The sequence below is a fragment of the Vidua chalybeata genome, chromosome 8, assembly GCF_026979565.1.
Source record: "Vidua chalybeata isolate OUT-0048 chromosome 8, bVidCha1 merged haplotype, whole genome shotgun sequence".
Taxonomy (NCBI): domain Eukaryota; kingdom Metazoa; phylum Chordata; class Aves; order Passeriformes; family Viduidae; genus Vidua; species Vidua chalybeata.
The window spans coordinates 32,314,316-32,334,049 of record NC_071537.1 but is presented as its reverse complement, the minus strand read 5'-3'; the positions used below and the strand labels follow the sequence as shown (position 1 = coordinate 32,334,049).

General features: G+C 48.0%; 1 protein-coding gene across 13 annotated transcripts in view; it reads left to right on the top strand.

Annotated features, from left to right (window-relative positions):
- The first annotated feature begins 517 nt into the window (after window positions 1-517).
- Window positions 518-19,734, top strand: part of SGMS1 (sphingomyelin synthase 1) — a 92,002-nt gene continuing 72,785 nt past the window's right edge. For 6 of the 13 annotated variants that reach the window (XR_008432014.1, XM_053948713.1, XM_053948698.1 and 3 more), the window contains exon 1: window positions 518-611. The gene's annotated coding sequence lies outside the window, so the exon portion shown is untranslated. The other 7 variants (XM_053948702.1, XM_053948703.1, XM_053948700.1 and 4 more) reach the window with 7 other exon arrangements.

Below are 19,734 nucleotides of genomic sequence, written 5' to 3'. Positions count from 1 at the left end.
CGAATGAAGAAACCTCCAAGAAACTATAAAAAGAAACTGAATAAGGGAGTGGGGTGTGGGGCACTGCAGTGTGGGACACTGCAGGAGGGGCGGTTAGGAGACCCCTACCCACCCAGCGCTGTTTTGCTTGCTACTGCTTGCTGTAATTAATAAAATTCTAATTGACCTTAAAAAGGCTGAATCAAATTATTCGCCTCAATTTATCACAGGATCACAACACAGGGAGCAGTGGGGTGGTCCTGCGCACCCCAGGCTGTGCTGGGCAAGGAGGGCTGTGGATCCCTCCGGGAATGGGGATGGGAACGAGAATGGGGATGGGGACGAGAATGGGGATGGGAACGGGGTTGGGGATGGGAATGGGGACGGGGACGGGAATGGGAATGGAGACGGGGATGTTGACGCGCAGCGCTCCCCGTCAGGCAGGGCCGGGCACAAGATGGCGGCCGGGATGACACGGCCGTCACGTGGCGCGCGGTGCCCCCGCCCCGCCCGCGGCCGCCGCACGGGACACGGGAGCGGGACACGGGGAGCGGGCTGCAGCCGCCGCACCGCCCGGACACCCGCCCGGCGGCCGCACCCACCCGGCCCGCACCGAACCGCGGCTCCGCACGGTGAGTGAGCGGCGACCCAGCAGCCTCCGGCTCAGCGCAGGCCCGGGGGCGGCGGGACGGGACACCGGCTGTGACAGCGGGGACGCGGCCGCCGCCGCCCCAGCAGGGACGTGCCGCGGGGGGCTCCGGCTCCTCTTCCCGGCGGCGGCCCCCGTAGCCCCGGGGGATGCGAGGGGAGCTCCGGCCCCCGCAGCACCGGAGGCTCCGGGCGGGCTCGGGGCTGCTCAGCCCGGGGGTGTGATAGAGCTTCGGCCCCGCGGCGCGGGCGCATCTGGGCCCCTCGGGAAGGTGCGGTCTGCTCAGCCTGGGCAGTCCGGGACCCCCAGCTCGGGGCTGCGGCCGCGGGAGCCCGCGGGAGCTCTGCAGCCCGGTTCGGGGGCTGCAGCCCGGGGTGCCGGGGAGCTCTGCAGCCCGAGCTCGTGGGGCCGCAGCGGGTCCCGGGGGAGCGCTGGGAGCCCGAGCTCGGGCGGTTGCGGGTGGTACCGGGGGAGCTCTGGGCCCCCCGCTGGAGGGGCTGCAGCCCCCTCAGTCCCAGGAGCTGTTCTCCTCAGCCTGGTCAGGTCTGTCCCTCCTCGCCAGGTGCTGGAGTGGCGCGTCTGGTCCTCCCTGCCCCAGAGGCTCTGTGGAGACATCTGGTCCCCGTAGCTCAGCTGGCACTGTGGGGGTGAGCCCGGTCCCCTCAGCCTGGGGGCTCCAGTCCAGGGAGCTCCAGAGGGAGCTGGAGGCATCTGCTGTGAGTGGGAGCAGCTGCATCCCATCCCATCCCATCCCATCCCATCCCATCCCATCCCATAGCGGTGACATTGGGGTTGTGCTTCCTCGCTGGGGCTGAGGTTTGTGGGGTTGCAAGGGGGTGATGTCTTTGTCCCCCTCTTGGGGATGAACAGGCTGGGGGCAGAACGGGGGTGAAAAGGAGAGACCTCTCCATCACGGGCCCCCTGGCAGGAGGGTGTGCTCCCTGTTTGCTCGTGGAATGGCTTGCTGATTGCCCGGCTGCAGTATTTGGATTTTTCACGGTGTATAAAGCGTCAGGCTGTCTTTGTACTGTGTTCCTCATGGAGGGCCTGTTTTGATCAAGGTTTCTAATTTATTCTGTCTTGTGTGAAAACCTCATTAAAGAGTGCCTCGGTGCCTTCAAGGCACCATAAATACACGGAGAGAGGATGGGAAGAGAGAGAAAGAGATTATTATTTGTAAAAAACCGGGAGCTCTGCCATATTGACATGGTGCTGCTGAAGCTTGCTGATGCAGGCAGCCTCTCCTAGCAGAGCAGCACCGGGATGTCGATGAACGTCCTCGTGTCCCTTTGGCTGATGGTGCAGCCTGGTGTGACAGCAGGATTTGTAGTGATGCCTTCAGACTCCCTTCTCCCAGGTCCACATGGCAGAAAAAATGCTTTTTTGTTGGCTTCCATGCCCAGCTGTGAAGCAGTGCAAAACACAGAACCAGTACAGACCACCTGGCTGAAGTCAGTGGAAGTGGTGCTGTGGATCTTGGTGGGTTTGGGCTTGGCTGTGTTTTTTGGGGGAGTGGATGCTGTATTGGAGTTGCATTCTGGTTTGTTTTGTGTAGTATTTTGTGGGTGTCAAAATTGCTCCAGCTTTGTGAAGTTGTGTAGAGTTTGGAAAGAGAGGGCAGTCCCGCTGGTTGGTGGCAGACAAAAGGTAAAGGCTGCTTTTACAATATGGGTAATAAACCCCCTCTAAATCCAGAGAGATTGCTGTGATTTTTCTGAGTTTTTGGGCATGTGGAGCAGAACTAAATTCAGCTCAGATGCCTTTAGATTGTGTTTGTGATCTGTGCAACAAATGGTGATTCCCACATTATTATGTTTCTTTCTCCTTCTATATTATCAACCTGGGAACAGGGTCTCTCATGTTAATTAGCTTCTAATGTGACACAGATTTAATAAATCCAAGTAGGTGGATGATTTTCAGGACTTGCAGGTATTATGGATGTTATTTGACTGCTCAGAGTTAATAGTTAAAAGGCAGTGAGTTGTTGTTTTCCATGGATCTCATTGCTTCTCTCAACACTCATCAAGCTTGAATAGGTGCTACTTTTAATTAGATAATTCTTGAGTTCCCTTGAACTGGATCCATGCACTGTGGGTGATGATGCCTTAAAAGTTCTTCCTTCTTCTGGTTGCTGCCTCTCTGCATCACTCAACATTGGTTAATTGGTGCACTAAATATGGGTGGCCTGGGACTTACTCAGATTTAAAAGCAATTTCAGCCTGGCCTTAAGGAATGGTTGCAGAATTAAAGGCTTTTTAATTGGGGCAGCAGGACATCCTGTGGGGAAAAAAAAAAATTGCTCAGAAAGAATCCAGACCCTTGTTGGGGAAAGGGCCTGTTGGAGTAATAGAATAAATCCTTATAGCATCATCAAAAAGTGAAGGAGTGTTGCACACAGGCCTGAAGGCTGCCTTTGTTGGACATGGCACCAGCTCCCTTTTCCTGAGGTGGTTTGCAGGGACTTGAGTAGGGCAGGAAGGATTTCTAAGGCTGCCCAGCCAGGTAGGTCCAGGCTGTTCTTTGCTGAAGTGGAGCAGAGCACCTGATGCTATTTCAGTCCTGATTCAAGTGCAGCACATCAAACCCAGCTGTACAGGGATAAAGCACTCTGAAGTAGAGGTGAGCTTAAAATGAGCTCAAAAACCTGAGTTTTTTAGAGCTTTCTTAGATCTGATGGTCACAAACTGAGCTCCCATGTACTGGCAGTGCTTTCCAAAGGATTTTTGGTGTCATTGGAGGCTTTTTGGGTCCAGGACACCAGCACACAGAGAGGGGCAGGAGCCCTCTGGAAGGCTGGTGCTCTGCATGGAATCTCCAGCTTTTAATACAGCTTGAATTCCCAAAGTGTGTGGTGTGACATCATTAAGTTAATAATTAAGTCCTGTCCCCTCCTTCCTCAAAATGCTGGGGGAAATGCAGAAGACTGAGGATTGTGTGAAACAGACCAGCTTTTTGGGATTATTTCATACCAGTCATATTTTATTATTTTGAAAATCTGCTTAGCAGAGGCAGTGTTTGGTGCAGGTTACTTTGCCTTTTCATGGATTGAAAGAACATCCATCCTAATAAGCTGCCAGGTGTAACTGTGTAGTGGGGCTTGGTGGAAGGTGCCCCTGCCCGTGGCAGTGGGGCGGAAAGAGAGGGTCTTTGAGCTGCCTTCCAGCCCAAACCATTCTGGGATTTAAACATCTCTAAAATATTTGTCTATATTGTTTCTGGCCTTATCAAATGTGGTGTTGTAGTTGAGGGGAGAGAAAAAACCCAAATTCTTGAAAGTAACCCATGAGCTTTGTTCTAATAGTCCTTGATCAAGAGCTAGAAAGAGAAAACTTAATTTTGGAGACTGTAACATGTTTCTTAAAGAAATGCAGTTACTGCTGTTGCTGGGCTTTACAGTTGACTCATCCAAATCAGGGGAGCAAATCTAGAGTGGGACAGATGTCCTGTTGATGTTTCCTTCGTGTGCTGCTGCAGTCCTGTCTGCTGTCCAATTGCACATCCATAATCAAAGAGAACCACTAATAAATCCTTATTGGGAAAGTATCTTCCCTAGGTTTAGCCTGTGCTAATTTGCTTAGATTTAAATGCACAACAAAATAAATCTCCCTCTGCTTAGAGCCATGACTCTAACACTTTTTTTCCTCCCTGACTTCCTAGCCTGGTCTGGCTTCTGTCTCCTTGATTTTGAAACTGCTTGAAGGTAGCTTTTTCTGTTTAAATGGAACTGAAGCAAAGCATATTGCCAGTTGGGGGAAGAAAAAGGAATCTCTGAAGTCCAGTAGCTTTGGGTTTTTCTAGTGCAGGAAAATTGGCAGCTTCCTTAGCAAGCTGGGTGAGGCACAGGTGTGGTAGCAGAATTCCTCAGGTGGCTTTGCTGGGCTGGCTTTTTGGTGTGCTGTGGGCACTGTCACATCCTTCTTAGCTGTGTGGGACAAGGCTTGGGAATTTTATCCCTGCTCTCTGTGTCTGGGGAGCAGCACACAGTGGGGCTGCATTGTCTAAGCCTTCAGCAGAAAAAGTAGGAAGAAACAGAAGTAAAACCAGGGTAAATCCTCTCTGAAGGACTGAAAGAGCCTTAAAAGTGCCCCTTTCTGAACAGGTGGACCTGGAGAGGAGAGCTTTTGCAGCCTTGGCTTAAGAAGGATTTTTCATAGCTGCCATCTCCTCCTGTCCACTGCAGCCTACTCCTTTAATTTCCTTTACTAAAAAAGAGCATTGCAATTGGGAGTGTTCTACAATTTCCCTTGCTGGTCCATTAGTGTATTAGCTTAGCTCCGTGTGTGTTGAATGCCACTAAATGTCACTTGCAAATTTAATGTTGGGAGCACTGAGATTTGTGCTAATTGAATTTAAAGTCTTATACTTGAATTTGTTAAAATGGTAGAGGCAGACAATTGAAATGCTTTAATGGGAGAGTGGAGGAGCACTTGCAAATCTGCTCTTAGAGTGAGTGAATCCAGGAGTGCATTTGTGTAGATGGAAGGGGAGACCCTGAGCAGACAGATCAGGGTTTGATGGGGTTTTACTGTCCCTTTGTACATTACAGCCTGGTGACAGCTGGCAAAATCCACTATGTTGAAAGTCTTAATGCTTGACATCTGCTCAGGGTCATTGTTGACACCAACTTAACCTTAAACACTTCTGTAAAAATGGTAAAGATTAGAGAGCCTTTCAGATAAATTTAAATTTCTGCTTCTCCAGGCATAGTTTTAGGCACTGCTGGAGAAAGGTTAATTGTTTGGGATTGTCTTTAAACTCAGTTGTCTGTGTCTGTCGTCTGGGGTTTTTATTCAGGACATTAGGAACTTCTGCACCTGAGAGTTTGTTGTTCTGGGAGGAGCTGGGGGTTGTTTGGGGTGTTTTTTGTTTGGTTGATGTTTTTGGTGGGTTTTTTTGGTTGTTTTTATTTGTGTTTTTTTTTTTTTTTTTGTAAAACAAAAACTGTGGCAATAAACACTTCTTTATTCTTAACTTCAGCCAAATACCCAAGGATTGGATAGACACAGAGAAGGAGACACTACTGCTGTGCTTTTTGTGAGGTAAAGTGTTAAAGAAATAACCCTCGATTGGAAAGGAGTCATAAAGATTGGTCCTTGGCTTTCCAAGTGTGTAAATCTGTGCCTCCCTAGATAGCACAGTGCTTTTAAGAAGTTTGTCTGGAAACACTTCCATTAAATCTCCTGATACCAGCCTTTGACCTTCTGCCACTGAGCTGGCATTTCATACGGGCTCCTGGCAAGAGCTCTCCTGCCACTTTCAAGTAAAATCTTATCAGGCATTGAAAAGTTTGACTCTGCAGTCGAGCACTGTGCCAAAGCTGTAAAAGCCCTATTTGTACGCAAAATGGATTTTTGCTTGCTAGGAGGGCTGGGGTAGTGCTTCAGTAACTGCAGGAATGGCTTTGAATCTACATAGTAATGAAACAGCTCCATCGAAATCGAGCGTCTGCTCCGCTCTCAGGTCTGCTCTTTGTCTACTCTGTGTCCCTGCCTGGAGTTTTACGGAGCCAGCTTATATTGCTCTGGAAAAGTTTGTCAGGGAAGTTAATTTAAAGCTATTTGAAAGGCTTAAAAATGGCTCTGCTGTTAGGATGATGAAAAAGACCTTGAAAGTGCCTTGAGAGTGATTGCTGCTGGAATACCTGCTTGGCCTTGTGAGTGGTGAGCTGCTCCCAGAGGGAGCACTCCAGGGTGTCCTCCTTCAGTGCTGGCACAAAAATTGTGGCTGTCCCATCCCTGGAAGTATCCAAGGCCAGGTTGGACGGAGCCTGGAGCAGCCTGGGATAGTGGAAGATGTCCTTGCCATGGCAGGGGATGGAACGGGTTGGATTTTAAGGTCCCTTCTTACCCAGACCATTCTGGGATTCTGTGATGCATCAGGGCTCAAAACCCACTTGCTTAACTGGGAGGGAAAATCCAGCGCTTGTGGGTGAGCTTTGCCCCTTGCAGGGGGTGCCAGTGGCCTGTTGAGTGTCTGGGGAATACATTTTTAGTGGAGTAAGAGAGTAAACCAGACTTAGAGGAAGGGAGAGGAACACCCATGTTCCAAAGTGCTGAAGTTTGGGGTGCTCAGCAGAGGCACTGGGGGGAGGTGGTGTCCAAAGCAGAGCTGTGAACAAGGCAAGAGTGGACAGAAAAGGGTGAGTGCAAGCACGCGAAGATCCCTGCTAAATGACTCGACAGAACATGTTGTTCCCTTTGCCCAGGTGCTTTTGGGATGTCAGGATCCGTATTTAATGGAATCGTGGGAGAAGCTCGCCTTTGCCAAAAGCAATACTCAGTAATGGGCTGGGGGTTCTTATCTACTCTCCATGAAACATTGCAAAAACCTTATTTTGCAGTAATGAGCAATTACCCACAAATTAACAAAACTCTTTGTCAGTTATTGCCTTTGTTTTGTGCCTGTGCAATTTCCTCATTAATTTTTTCTTCCTTTCAAAACATAAATAGATTTGTTATCGAAGGCCATTTTAAAAACAAAAACAGGGCCCTAAGCACATTTATCAGAAGGGGAATATTTGAGTTCTGATGGTTTGTACAGAATTCCTTTGCTTGCAAGAAAATGAGTGTCAGTGCTGAGAAGACACAGACCCATCCAGCCACGTGTCTTGTATCCAAGAATTAGAATGTTTTTGAGAGGGAATGCCAGAGTTCAGCCACGGGTTCAGGAAGTGTAAGTGGCTGGGAGAATACTTGTGGAGATGACAATCACAAACCACAGGCAAATCTATATTACTTCCTCCTTTGAGTAGGCCTAACCCCAAAGAAATGTCAGGTTTCTCAGGGTCCCACTGGGGTTTGAAAATGTCCAAAGAAGGAGATGGGCTGCTCTGGGGAGAGGGATTTCCACCTGGTGTGGGGAGATGCCCTGCAAGCTTGATTGAGTGCCAGGGGAGGAGAGGGAGGAACCTGAGACCCAGATGATATTGGATACAGGTGCAGCAGATTGATGCACTAAAGGCCATTAGCTGTTTTCTTCTCTGTGTCTGGCCAGCTGAATTGATGTTCTTAATGAGCTACTCCTTAGCTATCTTAATTTCTGACTGCTGCTCCTTAACTCATGGTCCATCAGGGCACAAGTGAATTGAGCAGCATCATTTATAACTGTCTGCAGGGAACTTTCCTTGGCCACTTTATTGAGTGGTTGCCAGTCTAAAATCCTTTTATGATTCTTCCTGTTAGACTTGTACTTAATGCAAACAATCTCCTTTAACCTTGTAACTTTGTAATCACTCTCACACTGCAATTGTGCTTTAATGCTGCCCATTTGTAGCTGGATATGAGCAAATATTTAAAATAATTGTCCATTCTACAAAAGGTTGAGTCTTCATAGACTGTTTTGTCTTTGTGTTTATTAACTCCCTGGGGATCTTGTTTCCATGTCCAGGACATCCATTTAGGTCTTTCCAAGGTAAAAGGTTGGAAAGCAGATTAGAAATCCTAGGGAATGCTGTATTTCTTCACGTGGCTCCACTGTTAATGCTGTGTGTTGAAATTCAGCCTGCAGGATGTGATGTCATGCTAATAAATTAATGACTTGTGTTTATTTGAAGATTGGATAATAACCCAGGCATGGGATAATAACCCAGGGAGCGCTTGGCCCTTCTGCTCTGAGCTTCCCAGAAATTGTGAGGTGGATAAAGCTTTGCCTGCCTCTGTCTTGCTGCACTTTTCACCATGAGTATTATGGGATGGGAGCCTTGCATTCATGCAGAGGCACCCTGACACCTTGCAGAGGGGGCTTGGACGGGTTCCTGACACAGGCAGCTGTGGGGACACGGAGCTCCCAACCTTTGCAAGGTGCAGGTTCCAAACTCTGGGCACACTGCATGTCTGCATGTGCAGAACTCATCAGAGGTGAGCTTGAAGGTCCCTTCCAAGCCAGGATGGAGCCATTCCATGACTCTGGGTTTACTGGAGAGGAGCCTGTTGAATTTCCCAGCCTGGAACACTGGTGTGTTCCTCTGTGAGGGAGTGGTTGTGGTGGCAGGGTGGCTTGTGGCAGGCAGAGTCTTCCCACCTTGGCACCCAGGGGAGGAGGGAACACCTCAGAGCTGTCACCTCTGATCCCTATCACTGAATCTCTGCTTACAGATTCACCTTTTGTTCCCAGAGAAACCCAAGGTTGGGGTACATCTGTTCAAAGTGAGCTTTCTGGGCTGATTTAATTCTTGGCTGTTAAAGAGCAATCTTGTCTTCCCTCACCTTGTCTTCATATTCCCATTTTCCAGTGTTAAAGGGTGTTCCATGGTGTTTTGGAGACATGCCCTGTGGTTTGCCTGGCAGGGTGGGGCCTTATCAAGAGGGAAATAACAACACTGAGGGAACCAGCAGCACAGGGAATATCAGTAACGGGCTTCTTTCAGGTCTGGGTCATGCAAAGCATTAATGACATTTTCTGCACCCCTGAACTGGAGTAACTTCTGCAGTGACTCTGTCAGCTGTGTCAACAAACTTTGTGTTTGGGACTGAGGTATTGTTGAGTTTTATTTTTATTTAAAAATGAGAGGCAGCTGAGGGTCTGCAGCAGACTGAGCTGAAGTGGGTCTTGCTTTTGGAAATAACTGAAGGACACTTGCTGGTGGTGAATAGCCAGTGCAGTGACAGGATGTGTGCACACAGCTGGAAGTGCTCAGACTTGCTTGCTTCCCACTACTGTCCTAAATTGGGATAGTTGGGATAGAGCCCAGTGCAGCCTGTGGGGTGTATTCCAGTGTAGCATTGGCACACCAGACTGCTCCCTGTTCAGTTATGCTACTCGCTGTTGGAAAGAAGTACTCAGGTGTTGTGGAGTCTCTTTGCCAATCTTTGCCTGGGATTGCTGGATTTGGGGGTGCTGGAGCAATGCTTGAGGGGAAAGTGATGATGCAGAGCTCTTGCACCCTTTTGTCTTCGTGGTGTTGATGGTCGTGGAAGAGGCTCCACAAACTTCAGCTGGAATTGAGGAAAAGTCAGTTTATTTCCACAGACACTGCAAAGTGACACGAGAAGAATTTGGAGAGCTGAACATGCTGATGTCTTTATAGCCTTAAAAGTAGGCGAAGAATTAAAATAAATAAAAAGAGGAATGGTTTCTGTAGTGGCTTCTCTGGAGGCAGTATTATCTTCTGGTTCTGAGGATTTGTTTCCTTTCCTGGTCTGCTTTAAAAACATTTCCTTTTTCATAAAAGCAGTGAATTACTCCATGAACATTTATATGAAGGGACTGCTGAGTGCTTAATAACCTACTTATTTTATTTGTGCTGGACTTTTTAAAAATGAAGTGTTCAAGTCAGGCCTTTAGAAGACAGATTGTCCTGCCCGATTGTCTTGAGCAAAGTACCTTTTTGGTTTTAATTGGGGCTTTTATTGCTATGGTTTACAGTGGCAGGGTGAGGGCAGCACCATTCCTGCAGTTCCTCAGACAAGAGGGAAGAGAAGGAGCAGAGCTATTCCTTATCTGGACACTTCCTTAGGTGCTTACAGAGCTGTGTACTTAAATAATTCCTCCATGGAAGTACTGATGTGCAGCAAAGCGACAGGCTTTTAAGCACAGTGTTTAATACAAGTATTCCCAACGTGACTCTGCAAATATTCCCAAGTTTGGCTTGCCACCTCTGGTGCTGCCTCTGGGCGTCCGAGTGAGGGAGGTTTGTGCAAGGCTCAGAAGTGCAGATAAAATCACACGCTTGGAAATCACCTCTGGGAGCAGTCCTCATGGCTTCCCGGGTCTGTTCACTGTTCTTCCATGTCCACTGCCACCTCCTTGTATCCACTGCCATCTCCTCGTGTCCATTCCCACGTCCCCCTGTCCATTCCCATGTCCCCCTGCCCATTCCCATCTCCACAGGCCCTGTCCTGTCCTATGGGCCCCAAGTCCTGCCTTGCTTTGGGGACCCTGTGCTGCATTTGGGGTTTCTGGTAAGGTGGGAGGGGAGGGGAATTTGGCATTCCAGCAGCAGCTGCCTTTGCCAGGTCAACCCCCAGTTTGTGTGTGCTGTTCCCTGTGCTCAGAATGCAGGAATATTGTTCTGGCAAGTGTTGTCAAACTTGGATTCTCCTGTCATGTGCAGATGCCATGAATTTCCTAGAAACTTCAGGGAGGGGATGAAAGTGATGTAGATAGTTTGTAACAACGGGTGATTCAGTCATTGAAGCATAAACTGGATTTTTAATGTGATGAAGAAGGAAACAAAGCTTGGCTTGGTAAGGTCAGCGTCAGAAATTTAGGGGCTGTGTTGATTTTTCTTTTATATTACAGTTTATGGAGAATATTTTATTTTTTCTTTGATTAAACTGCTTTTGCAAGGCATGCCAGTCCATCTTAAATCCTATGTCGGAAGATCTGTGGCTGCATCTGATGAGGGCAGAACCTTCTGCCCCCGTCACCTTCAGCTCCCCTTTTTGCAGCTGGGTTGTGTCATCCAGGATATGTTTCAGGTTGTGGGGGACAGGGACTGTGGGCATTGGGACACTCCTCAAAATGCAGGATTGTGGAGACTGAGACATCCTTCCAAGTGCAGGATTATGGGGATTGGGACACTCTTCCAGGGAAACTGGGACACCCCTCCAAGTGTGGGGTTGGGGGGATTGGGACATCCCTCAAAATGCAGGATTGTGGAGGACAGGGACACCCTTCCAGGTGTGGGAATGGGGGGAATTGGGACATCCCTCAAAGTTCAGGATTGTGGAGGACAGGGACACCCCTTCAGATGTGGGATTGTGGGGATTGGACCCCTCCAAGTGTGGGTTGTGGGCACTGGGACACCCCTCAAAGTTTAGGATTGTGAGGATTAGGACACCCCTGCAAGTGGGGGTTGTGGGGATGGGGAGGATGCTTTGCCACACTTCCTTCCTCTTCATTTAAGAACCAAACCACCGAGCAGAGCTGCGTGGGAGAGGAGGGAGGATCCTCATCCTGCAAGGCTGTCGGGGGACATGTCTGGCTTCTCCCCAAGCTGGCTGTGGTGAGCCAGGATGCAACTGGAGGCATCCCAGTGCTGCTCCCTCCCAGGTCCGAGGTGTCACTGTGCCAGGGCCGTGTGACCTGCTTGTCCTGCAGGACGTCCCCCTGCATGTTTACATCCAGAAGTACAGCCAGGATCCCTTTTCCAGGGTCTGCTTTTCCCAGCAGAGTGCCTGAAACTGGAGTCAGGGATCATCATCCCCCCAAGGGCAGGGCAGGGAGGGAGAGCTGGCTGCAATTTCAGCTGGGGGTGGTCCCATTCCAGTAATTAGGAGGAATTAATTGCTTGGCCAGAGCCCCAAGATATTGCAGATGGCTCTTAGAGGAGTGGAACAGATTCCTGATGCTGAGGTGTGTCCAGTTCTGGGGAAGTGGATCCAGAAAGTGCATTTTTGCCAGATATGAGGCCAGCTGGCTTGTCAGATTTGCAATAGAAAAGTTTCTTTAGCTGAGAAATGGGATATCTTGTACTGCTGATATTTCTGAGGATGAGGGAGCTTAAATTTCTTGCTTACGTTGGGAACTGAAAGCAGACAATCAATCCCTGGTTTGGGCTGTTCCACAGAAATGGGGACAAACAGCCATTTTCAAATGGGTTTGTTTACTGTCATAACTTTGGTGGTTTTATGCAGTGCTCCTCTTGGTGTTGTGTTCCTGTTATCCCTTTTGAACAAGGCTCCTGTGCATTCCAGGGAAGGTCTTTTCTACTGATAGTGACTCCTTGCTTCTGAGCACAGGATTTGTCTGCAGCCCCAGCAGCACTTTCCCATTTAATGGAAGATTTAGCTCAATTTCCCACCCTATTTTCTGTTAATTTTAAGCGAAAATATGTTGCTTTGTTCAGGTCAAATTTGCAGATAACACTTGTGGAGCTCAGTTTTTCTCTTTCCTGCTAATGTAGTGGTTTTGCACCTTTCATAAATCATCTGATGAAGTGTTGAAGCTGGAAGAAGCTGTTGGGTTTACAAAGCTCATGGAAAATTTGAGTAAAGGATGCTTTGCAGGAAATGGCCTCTCAAAAACGGAAGTAGTGCAAAAGCTAGTTATACTTTCCTTGTTCACAGACTTGTTTGGAAGATACTATTAATCCATCTGTGCAGGTGCAGCCTCCAGGCTGGGTATTTTTAACAGGAGCAGACCACAGCAGGGAATTCCCTCCCCCCTGTTCCAGTCCAGTATTCTTCAGGGAACTTGTGTGTCTTTCAAAAGCCACAGTTTGGTAACTGGATGTCAAAGTTTACTACAGAAACTTTCAGGAGCAAAAGGGGAAGGCAGCTCCTGCTGAAATAGCAAAACCACTGCAAAGTGTTGGGCTGGGAATGGGGAGATGTAGAGAGGGAATGGATGGCACTGAAGGGGTCAGAGTTAAATCACAATCTTGTTCTGTTCAAAGTGAAAGTGTGTGTTCCCTCATTGCAGTACTCAGGATTGAGCTGTTGCTGCTGTGGGGGGAGGGGGAATTCCAGGAAAAGCTGTGGAATTCCAGGAAAGCTGTGGAATTCCAGCCCAATACCCACTGCAGAATAGCCAGTAGCACTTTGTCAGATCTCATGCTGAGAGTGCATGGCCAGGTTTGCCTGTCCCAAAAGGCTTTTTCCATGGTGAAGGCAGAGACTTAGCTAACAGAGCATTCTCCAAAGCTAACTCTGAAGGTTATATTTTTTAAAAATGGAATTTCTACCTGTATACCCATCAAAGCCTGGGAAATGGCCATGCCTTACCATTTGTTTACCTGCACAGGAGGATTGTTGCAGCAATGCCTGAAAGAAGCAATATTAAAAAGCAATTACTGTAGCCTAGCGGGGGTGTGTTGTCCAGAAAATACCTTTTCCAAGTTAAATTCCTTCTCCAAGCTGATGGCTTTGAGGCCAAGACTGATAGTAAAAAGCTTGGAGCACATGAAACAAATTTCTGCTGCCAACAATGGGAACCTCTGAAAGTTGACATAACTTCTGTAGCTGGAAGTTTCAATTTATTTAATTTATTTTGCTTCCTTAGGGCTCAGCTGTACTTGTTTTGTCGAGTTAGTTTATTTATGGACACATTGTGCTGTTCTCCCACGGGGATGACCTCTCAACTCCAGCAAGTCATCTGCCACTTGTTAATGTTGGTGTTAAGCCTGTTTAAAATCTCTTCCTGAGGTTTAGAGGTCTTTTGCATCAGACTGGGGGTGTATGGATGCTTAGCACAGAGCAATTGCTACTCTTATGGCTGCCTTCTACACTAATCAAACACACACCTGATTGTCACTGGTGTCATCCTGCAACTTTACCTGCAGCAAATGAATCGAGTGCAAACCCAGCTTGAATTCCTTGCCCTCAGTGCATTTGTGTGCAGGTGACTCATTTGTTCTTTCTTTGCAGTGGCCAGAAGAATCTCTTTTCCCAGGAGACTCGAGTTAGTGTCAGGAGAGAAATGAGAGAAATGTTCCTGCTGAATTTGATGTGTGGGGCAGCTGAAAGCAAAGCCTTGCCGGAAGTTTGAGGTCTGTGGTCCCTCCCTGAGCATGATACCCTGGCAGGAGCTTTGCTGCTTGCCTGCCATGAGGAATAAAGCACTCCCAGCACATGGAGAGCACATCCCCTGCTTCTGGACAGCCAGGGAATGGGCTCTGTTTGTGGGATTTGGGAGCAGGCTGCACCCCAGCCGAGTCACCTGTGCAGAGCCACCCTGGAGTTGCTTTCCTGTGCCTGCAGCTGCACTTGCTGCCTTCCAGCTCCCTCCTGCTTCCCTCTGATGCCTGTGGCACCAACAGAAAAAGCAACATGTGAGACAATTTTAGTGTAACAGCAGAAATGCTGCCTCACTTGAGCTGCACTTAACCCCTGGCTTTAAGTGGCTGCGAGAGGTTTGTGAGATGTGCTTGATGCGTTTAAGAAATAAAAAGCCTCGCTGTGAGAGAGGGGAGGAAGGAGCTGCAGCAGAGCTTCAGGCTGGTGAAGGCACTTGTGGGTGTGCATCCCTTCCTTGCTGGCTGTCTGGGGTGAAAATGGGCTCTCCAGCAGGAGAGCTGCTTCAGTAGGAGGTGTGCTTGTTTGCTGGTTGTTCCTTAGCTTTGCTTTCCTGCCTTGTGCAGGAAGGTGTCGAGGTCTCTCTGCCTTTCCTGACTTGCTGCCCAGGTCTTGCTGTGGAACTCTTGCTCTGATGTGGTGTACTGGGTTTGGTTACTGCCTTTGGTTCAAGTGACTTGGAAAGGAGTTCCACTGACTTCTGGGCTCTCACACCAGACATTTCCTCGCTCAGCCACCGCTCAGGAGTCACCTGCTCAATATTCCTCCCCCACACCTGACCCAGCTTGTTCAATCCTGTTCTTTCCCTGTGAAGCAAGAAACAAAAAAGCAGCATTAGCTGTAGTTCACAAGGCTCCCAGATGGATTTAGGTTGGAAAACACCTCCCAGACCATGGAGTCCAAGCTGTGCCCCATCCCCACCTTGTCACCAGCCCAGAGCACTGAGTGACCTCCCTGCCCACCCTTTCCAGGAAGAAATTCCTCCTGATGTTCAAGCTGACCCTCCACTGGCACAGGTTTTAGGATGGTGACAGGCTCTGTAAGCAGCTTGTGCCTGCTGGGAGGCCACGTGAGAAGGTGACACCCATGTGCCAGTACAAATCTTGGCTCCAGAAATACTTAGTGTGAGGTGAAGGTGTAGCTGTTTTAACAAAACATGAAGTGGAAATGTTTAATTCTTGGTGTTTCCAAGTTTGCTTGCAGCTGATGTGCCTGTGCCTATCCTTTCTTTCCATCCTGCATCAGGAGTTATGACCTAAAAATAAATTGGGTTGTGCAGAGGAGTGGGAAATGAGACAGCATCACTGATTTCAGGTTTTATTGCTGTGTGTGCGCCATGTGCTGGGAGACTTTCTGCTGGTCTGGGAACTCCAGCTGAGGCTGAGCAGTGCAGTCTGTCACCACCCAGTTGGGACTGAGGTAATGCTCTTCTGCTCTCTGGCCTGCTGTTAATCCAGACCCTAAAAAAAAAAAAAAAAAAAAAAAAAACCACCAGGATTTGGAGAAGGCAAATAGGTTGTTACAGTTTCCCTGAGGTGAGGATAACCCTTGTAGATCTCTGAAAGGGAAGGGAACAGATTTATTTGCTGTGCTGCCATGCTCTGCAGTGGCTTGGGAAGGTCTCAGGTGAGGTGGCCATAAACTGCTCTGTCACCAGTTGAAACCACTGAAGGGGCACTGCAGGGGGGTTTGCTCTGCCTCTGCTACACTCATGACTTCATTGGCCTGACTGGGACAGTTGTGCCATTTCACTGGTGTTTGGAGAAGAAATGGAGTGGACAGCGAGGCCTGAAGGTCACTTTTGTATTCCAACCTCTGTCTGCTTTAGTGTTGACATTAAATTCATGGGTACAGGGCAGCTTAGCCTGTTGCTCTTTGTGCTTTGGCAGCAAGGACTGAAATCTCTGTTTAAGCTGGTAGCTGGCCCCAGCTCTGGTGCCTCTTGCATGATGACTTCTGTGTGGTTCAGAATTAGGCATCCTCTCCCCACAGGTTTGGAAAGTGTTTTTGGACAAATGGTGGTGCTGAGTGAGCCTTTTGGTGTATGGCAAGCCTGCCTTTCTGCCCCTTCAGTGCTCTCAGAGGTGTAAAACAGTTCTTTCCTCTCCTTTTTTCATTTCTCTTAAACTAAGCATTGAGGATCTTGTGTGACTTGCTGATTTTGCAGTCTGTACTTCAGGAAGTGCTGCAGCTGGGTTGATGTGTTGCATTTAGGCAAACCAGCTAATTTTGGCACTTAGCATGCCTGGTGTAACAACTTTTCTCCCAGGTGTAAGAAAAAAAAGGGAATTAAAGTCTGGTTTAAAGTCACATGAGGCAAATTCCAGCTTGGAAGACAGTAGGAGTAAATGAAGGTCTGTGTGGAGTTTTTTTCTGTTTTTACTTGGTTAATTCTACTTTTGCAGTAGAAAGAGATAAGTCCATTGATTAATTAAGCAGTTAATGGATGTAAGGAATTGGTGCAGACCCAGCTGATGGTTGGGAATTCCCTGGCAGGAGGAAAACATCAAAACCATATCCCAAGAGAAACATGGATCTGGAGCTCTGGGATGGTGAGCCTGTAGAGATAGATAAGGATTCAGCACAGGAAAATGCACGAATTGATAACTGCTCCAGAACCAGTGGAGTGGCAGATAACTGTCCCCTGCCCTCTCCAAAGGAACTCCCCAGGCTCAGAAGCCTGGCCTTGGCAACAGGGTCCAGCACATTTTATTTCCTCTGCTGAAACAGGGATCGTGTCTACAGCAGCCTTCAAATGAGAGGAGTTTTGAGCTGGAAAACGAGCTGCTTTTAGGCAAAAACATTCTAAATATTCCTGTCCTGCAGTCCTGTTCCCCTGGAGTACTGGGATCAGCTGAATTGTGATTGTTGTTTGACTGTCATGCTTTTGCCTCTGGTGACCACTGTGGTTGAATCCTCTTGTTTTAAACAACAGCCTTGCTGAGTGCTTGGGGCAAAGTTGTGTTTTAAGGTGGGTTATGAGTGTTTTAGGTCTGGAGGACAGCAGGTGATCTACAGGCTGGCTGGATTTCACTCCTGTAAGAGGGAAATTGTGGGCCAGGCTGCAGGGAAATCCCCTTTATTTTGATAGTGGTTTTGTAGAGCTGCTTACTGGGGAAGACCCCATAAGTTTTGGGTTTCCCTGCTGCACCCTCGGGTTCTTCCTACTGCATGATCAATTATCTGCTTTGAAAAAAGTGAGCAAGACAGAAATGACAGCCTTGCTTCATCCTCAACCTTGCTGTGGCAACCTTTTGCAGCCCATTGCTAAGAGATGACACTTTCTGTTTGTAGCTTTGCTTTAGCAAAATAGTCCTTCATAGCTGGAAAGCCTTAAGGAAAAAAAATTCTGGCAATATCTGTAGGAGTGCAGTTCTTTGCTGTGCAAATGCTGAAATCTACATCTTGCTTTAATGTTTCTCAGAGCTAAAATATTTTTGGATAAACAAAGCTTTTCACATACTGTTTAAAGTGCTTACAGGCAACCTTTGCCCCCGGAGTGGAATGCAGCCATGGGGAAAAGTGCAGTGGGAACAAGGACCTCTAACAGACTTGATGGCCAGGAGTGGGATTGAGTGGGGCAATATTTAAATGTTGATTGGCATATCACATTCCAAGCCCTTTATTGTATGAAAAATTATTGGCATCCATAACCAGATTATTTTTTATTTATGGGAGAGTCTGCAGTCAGCTTTTCTCCCCCAACTTTCCACTGGATGTTGCTGGGTAAGTAAGTAGGAGCAGCTAGAAATGTGCTGGAAAATCGTAGTGTGGCATTTTAGGAATCATGGAGGAACCTACTGAGATAAAGTCTGCTTTGCTTCCAGAGGAGAAGCACATTGCTGGTGTTTGCTGTTTTACAGTAAAGAATTTCCAAAGTCTCTCCTCCATGTTATTAAAGAGGGGAAGAGTTTTTCCCAACCTGGTGTCTGTGAGAGAGCAAACCCTCCCAGCTTATTAGGCAGTAATATAAATATAGCTGTGTGGCCTGGGAGCCAGAAAAAAAGGATTTCTTTGCACTCCTGTGACTGGGAAAGGTGGGATGAGGCAGGGACTGGAATCCCAAGGAGTGGGCAGTGGCACGTAGACTTGTCTCTGTAGGGACGTGTCCAACTCCTTGCCAGAGAGTGTTGTGGATACAAAGAGTTTCAGTGGGATTGAGTTGCAGGGAGTGGGGGGAAGCTGAGCAGCTCTTCAGATGAGAGATTTCCCAAAGGATTGCTAAATTCATGCTCAGGAAGCTCCTGGAGCTGAAAGTAGCTAAAGCCTCAGGTGGAGGAGCCTTGTCTGGTTGGGGTAGTTGAGCTGCTCTTAAACGTTGATTTAACTGCTACGGCTGAGCAGTTTGAGGGTTAGGGTTTGGGTCGTGCTTTTTTTTTGCTTCTTCTCTGTATTTTTTGCTTGGTTTTGTTTTTTCTATGTATTTTTTGCTTGTTTTTGTTTTTTTCTGTTGCATGAGGCTATAAAGGAAATGAAAAGCTTGGGGTGACTGACTTTGGGGGTTGTAACAGTGGAGGCAAACCCCTGGCTTTTCATTGTGTGTTTGCAGCACCAAAGGGAATCTGCAAAAAGTCAACCCTGGTCTTGGGTGTGCTGACTCCTTCCTAGAGGTGCCATGGGGGCCATACTTTCCCTTTTCCCATTTTCAGCCTTTCTTTGATGGAGTTTTCCTGGGCAGGAAGGTGAATTGCAAAGGTTAATAAGGGATAGCTGCGTGCTTGAAAGTTTGCTGGTCTGATATCAATAAAATTATCATGGAAATCCTCACTTTGGATGAGACCCACTTATAGATGGAATGATATTTTAAGAGCTCAAAGAAGCCTCCTTTATAAATTTAAGTGCCAGCAGCTCATTTTTTATACTCAGAAGATCTTTTAATTGCTGCAGTAACCTGGGGAAAACTGCTTGGGCTCATTGTGAGGTATTTGCCACTTGAGCAGAATGTGTTTAGGTGTGTTTTTTCCCACTTCAGTGGAGCTCTCAGGGTTCTTCATGGAACAGGTTGTTTTTAGCTGTTCTGAGAAGTATCCCCTGGCCTCCCTGCCCAGGAGAACCACAGCATCCTTGTGGAATTGTGGAATTGGCTGTGCTCCACGTGTCCTTGGAGTGAGCTCCGTGCCTGTGGTGACGCAGGGCGGCCCACAAAGGAGACATTCAGTCAGTCCCCAGCTCAGGATCCTGTCCCCAGCTCAGGATCCTGTCCCCCTGAATCTGGACTAATGCTCTTAACCCTGCTGGGGCTGGAAGAGCAGCCAGCAGATCTGGGCTGGAGCCCTGCTCCTTTCCCGTGCTCTCTGCAGGTTGTAAATGACTCTGTCTGTCTGCTCTGCCCATCCTCCCTTTGGGATCTGCAGGGAAGCACCAGCAGCCATCCTGGTCTCTCTCCTCCTTCCCAGGCCATCACACCACTGCTCTGCAGGAGTCATGTTCCACTTAGTGAAGTTCCATCCTCCTAGGAATTGTTCTGGTGTTAAAAACTTGGAAAACTCATGTTTTTTCAGCTCTCTGATCCTTGAAGACCTCTTTTTCTGAAGCAATTTTTGTGATTCCTGTCCTTGCAATGGCTGAGTCTCAGCTATTACCTGTTAAAAGGTGGGATATGTCTGAGGTCCTGTTGTTTCAAGGCACTTGCAAAATGGGGAGAGCTAAGTT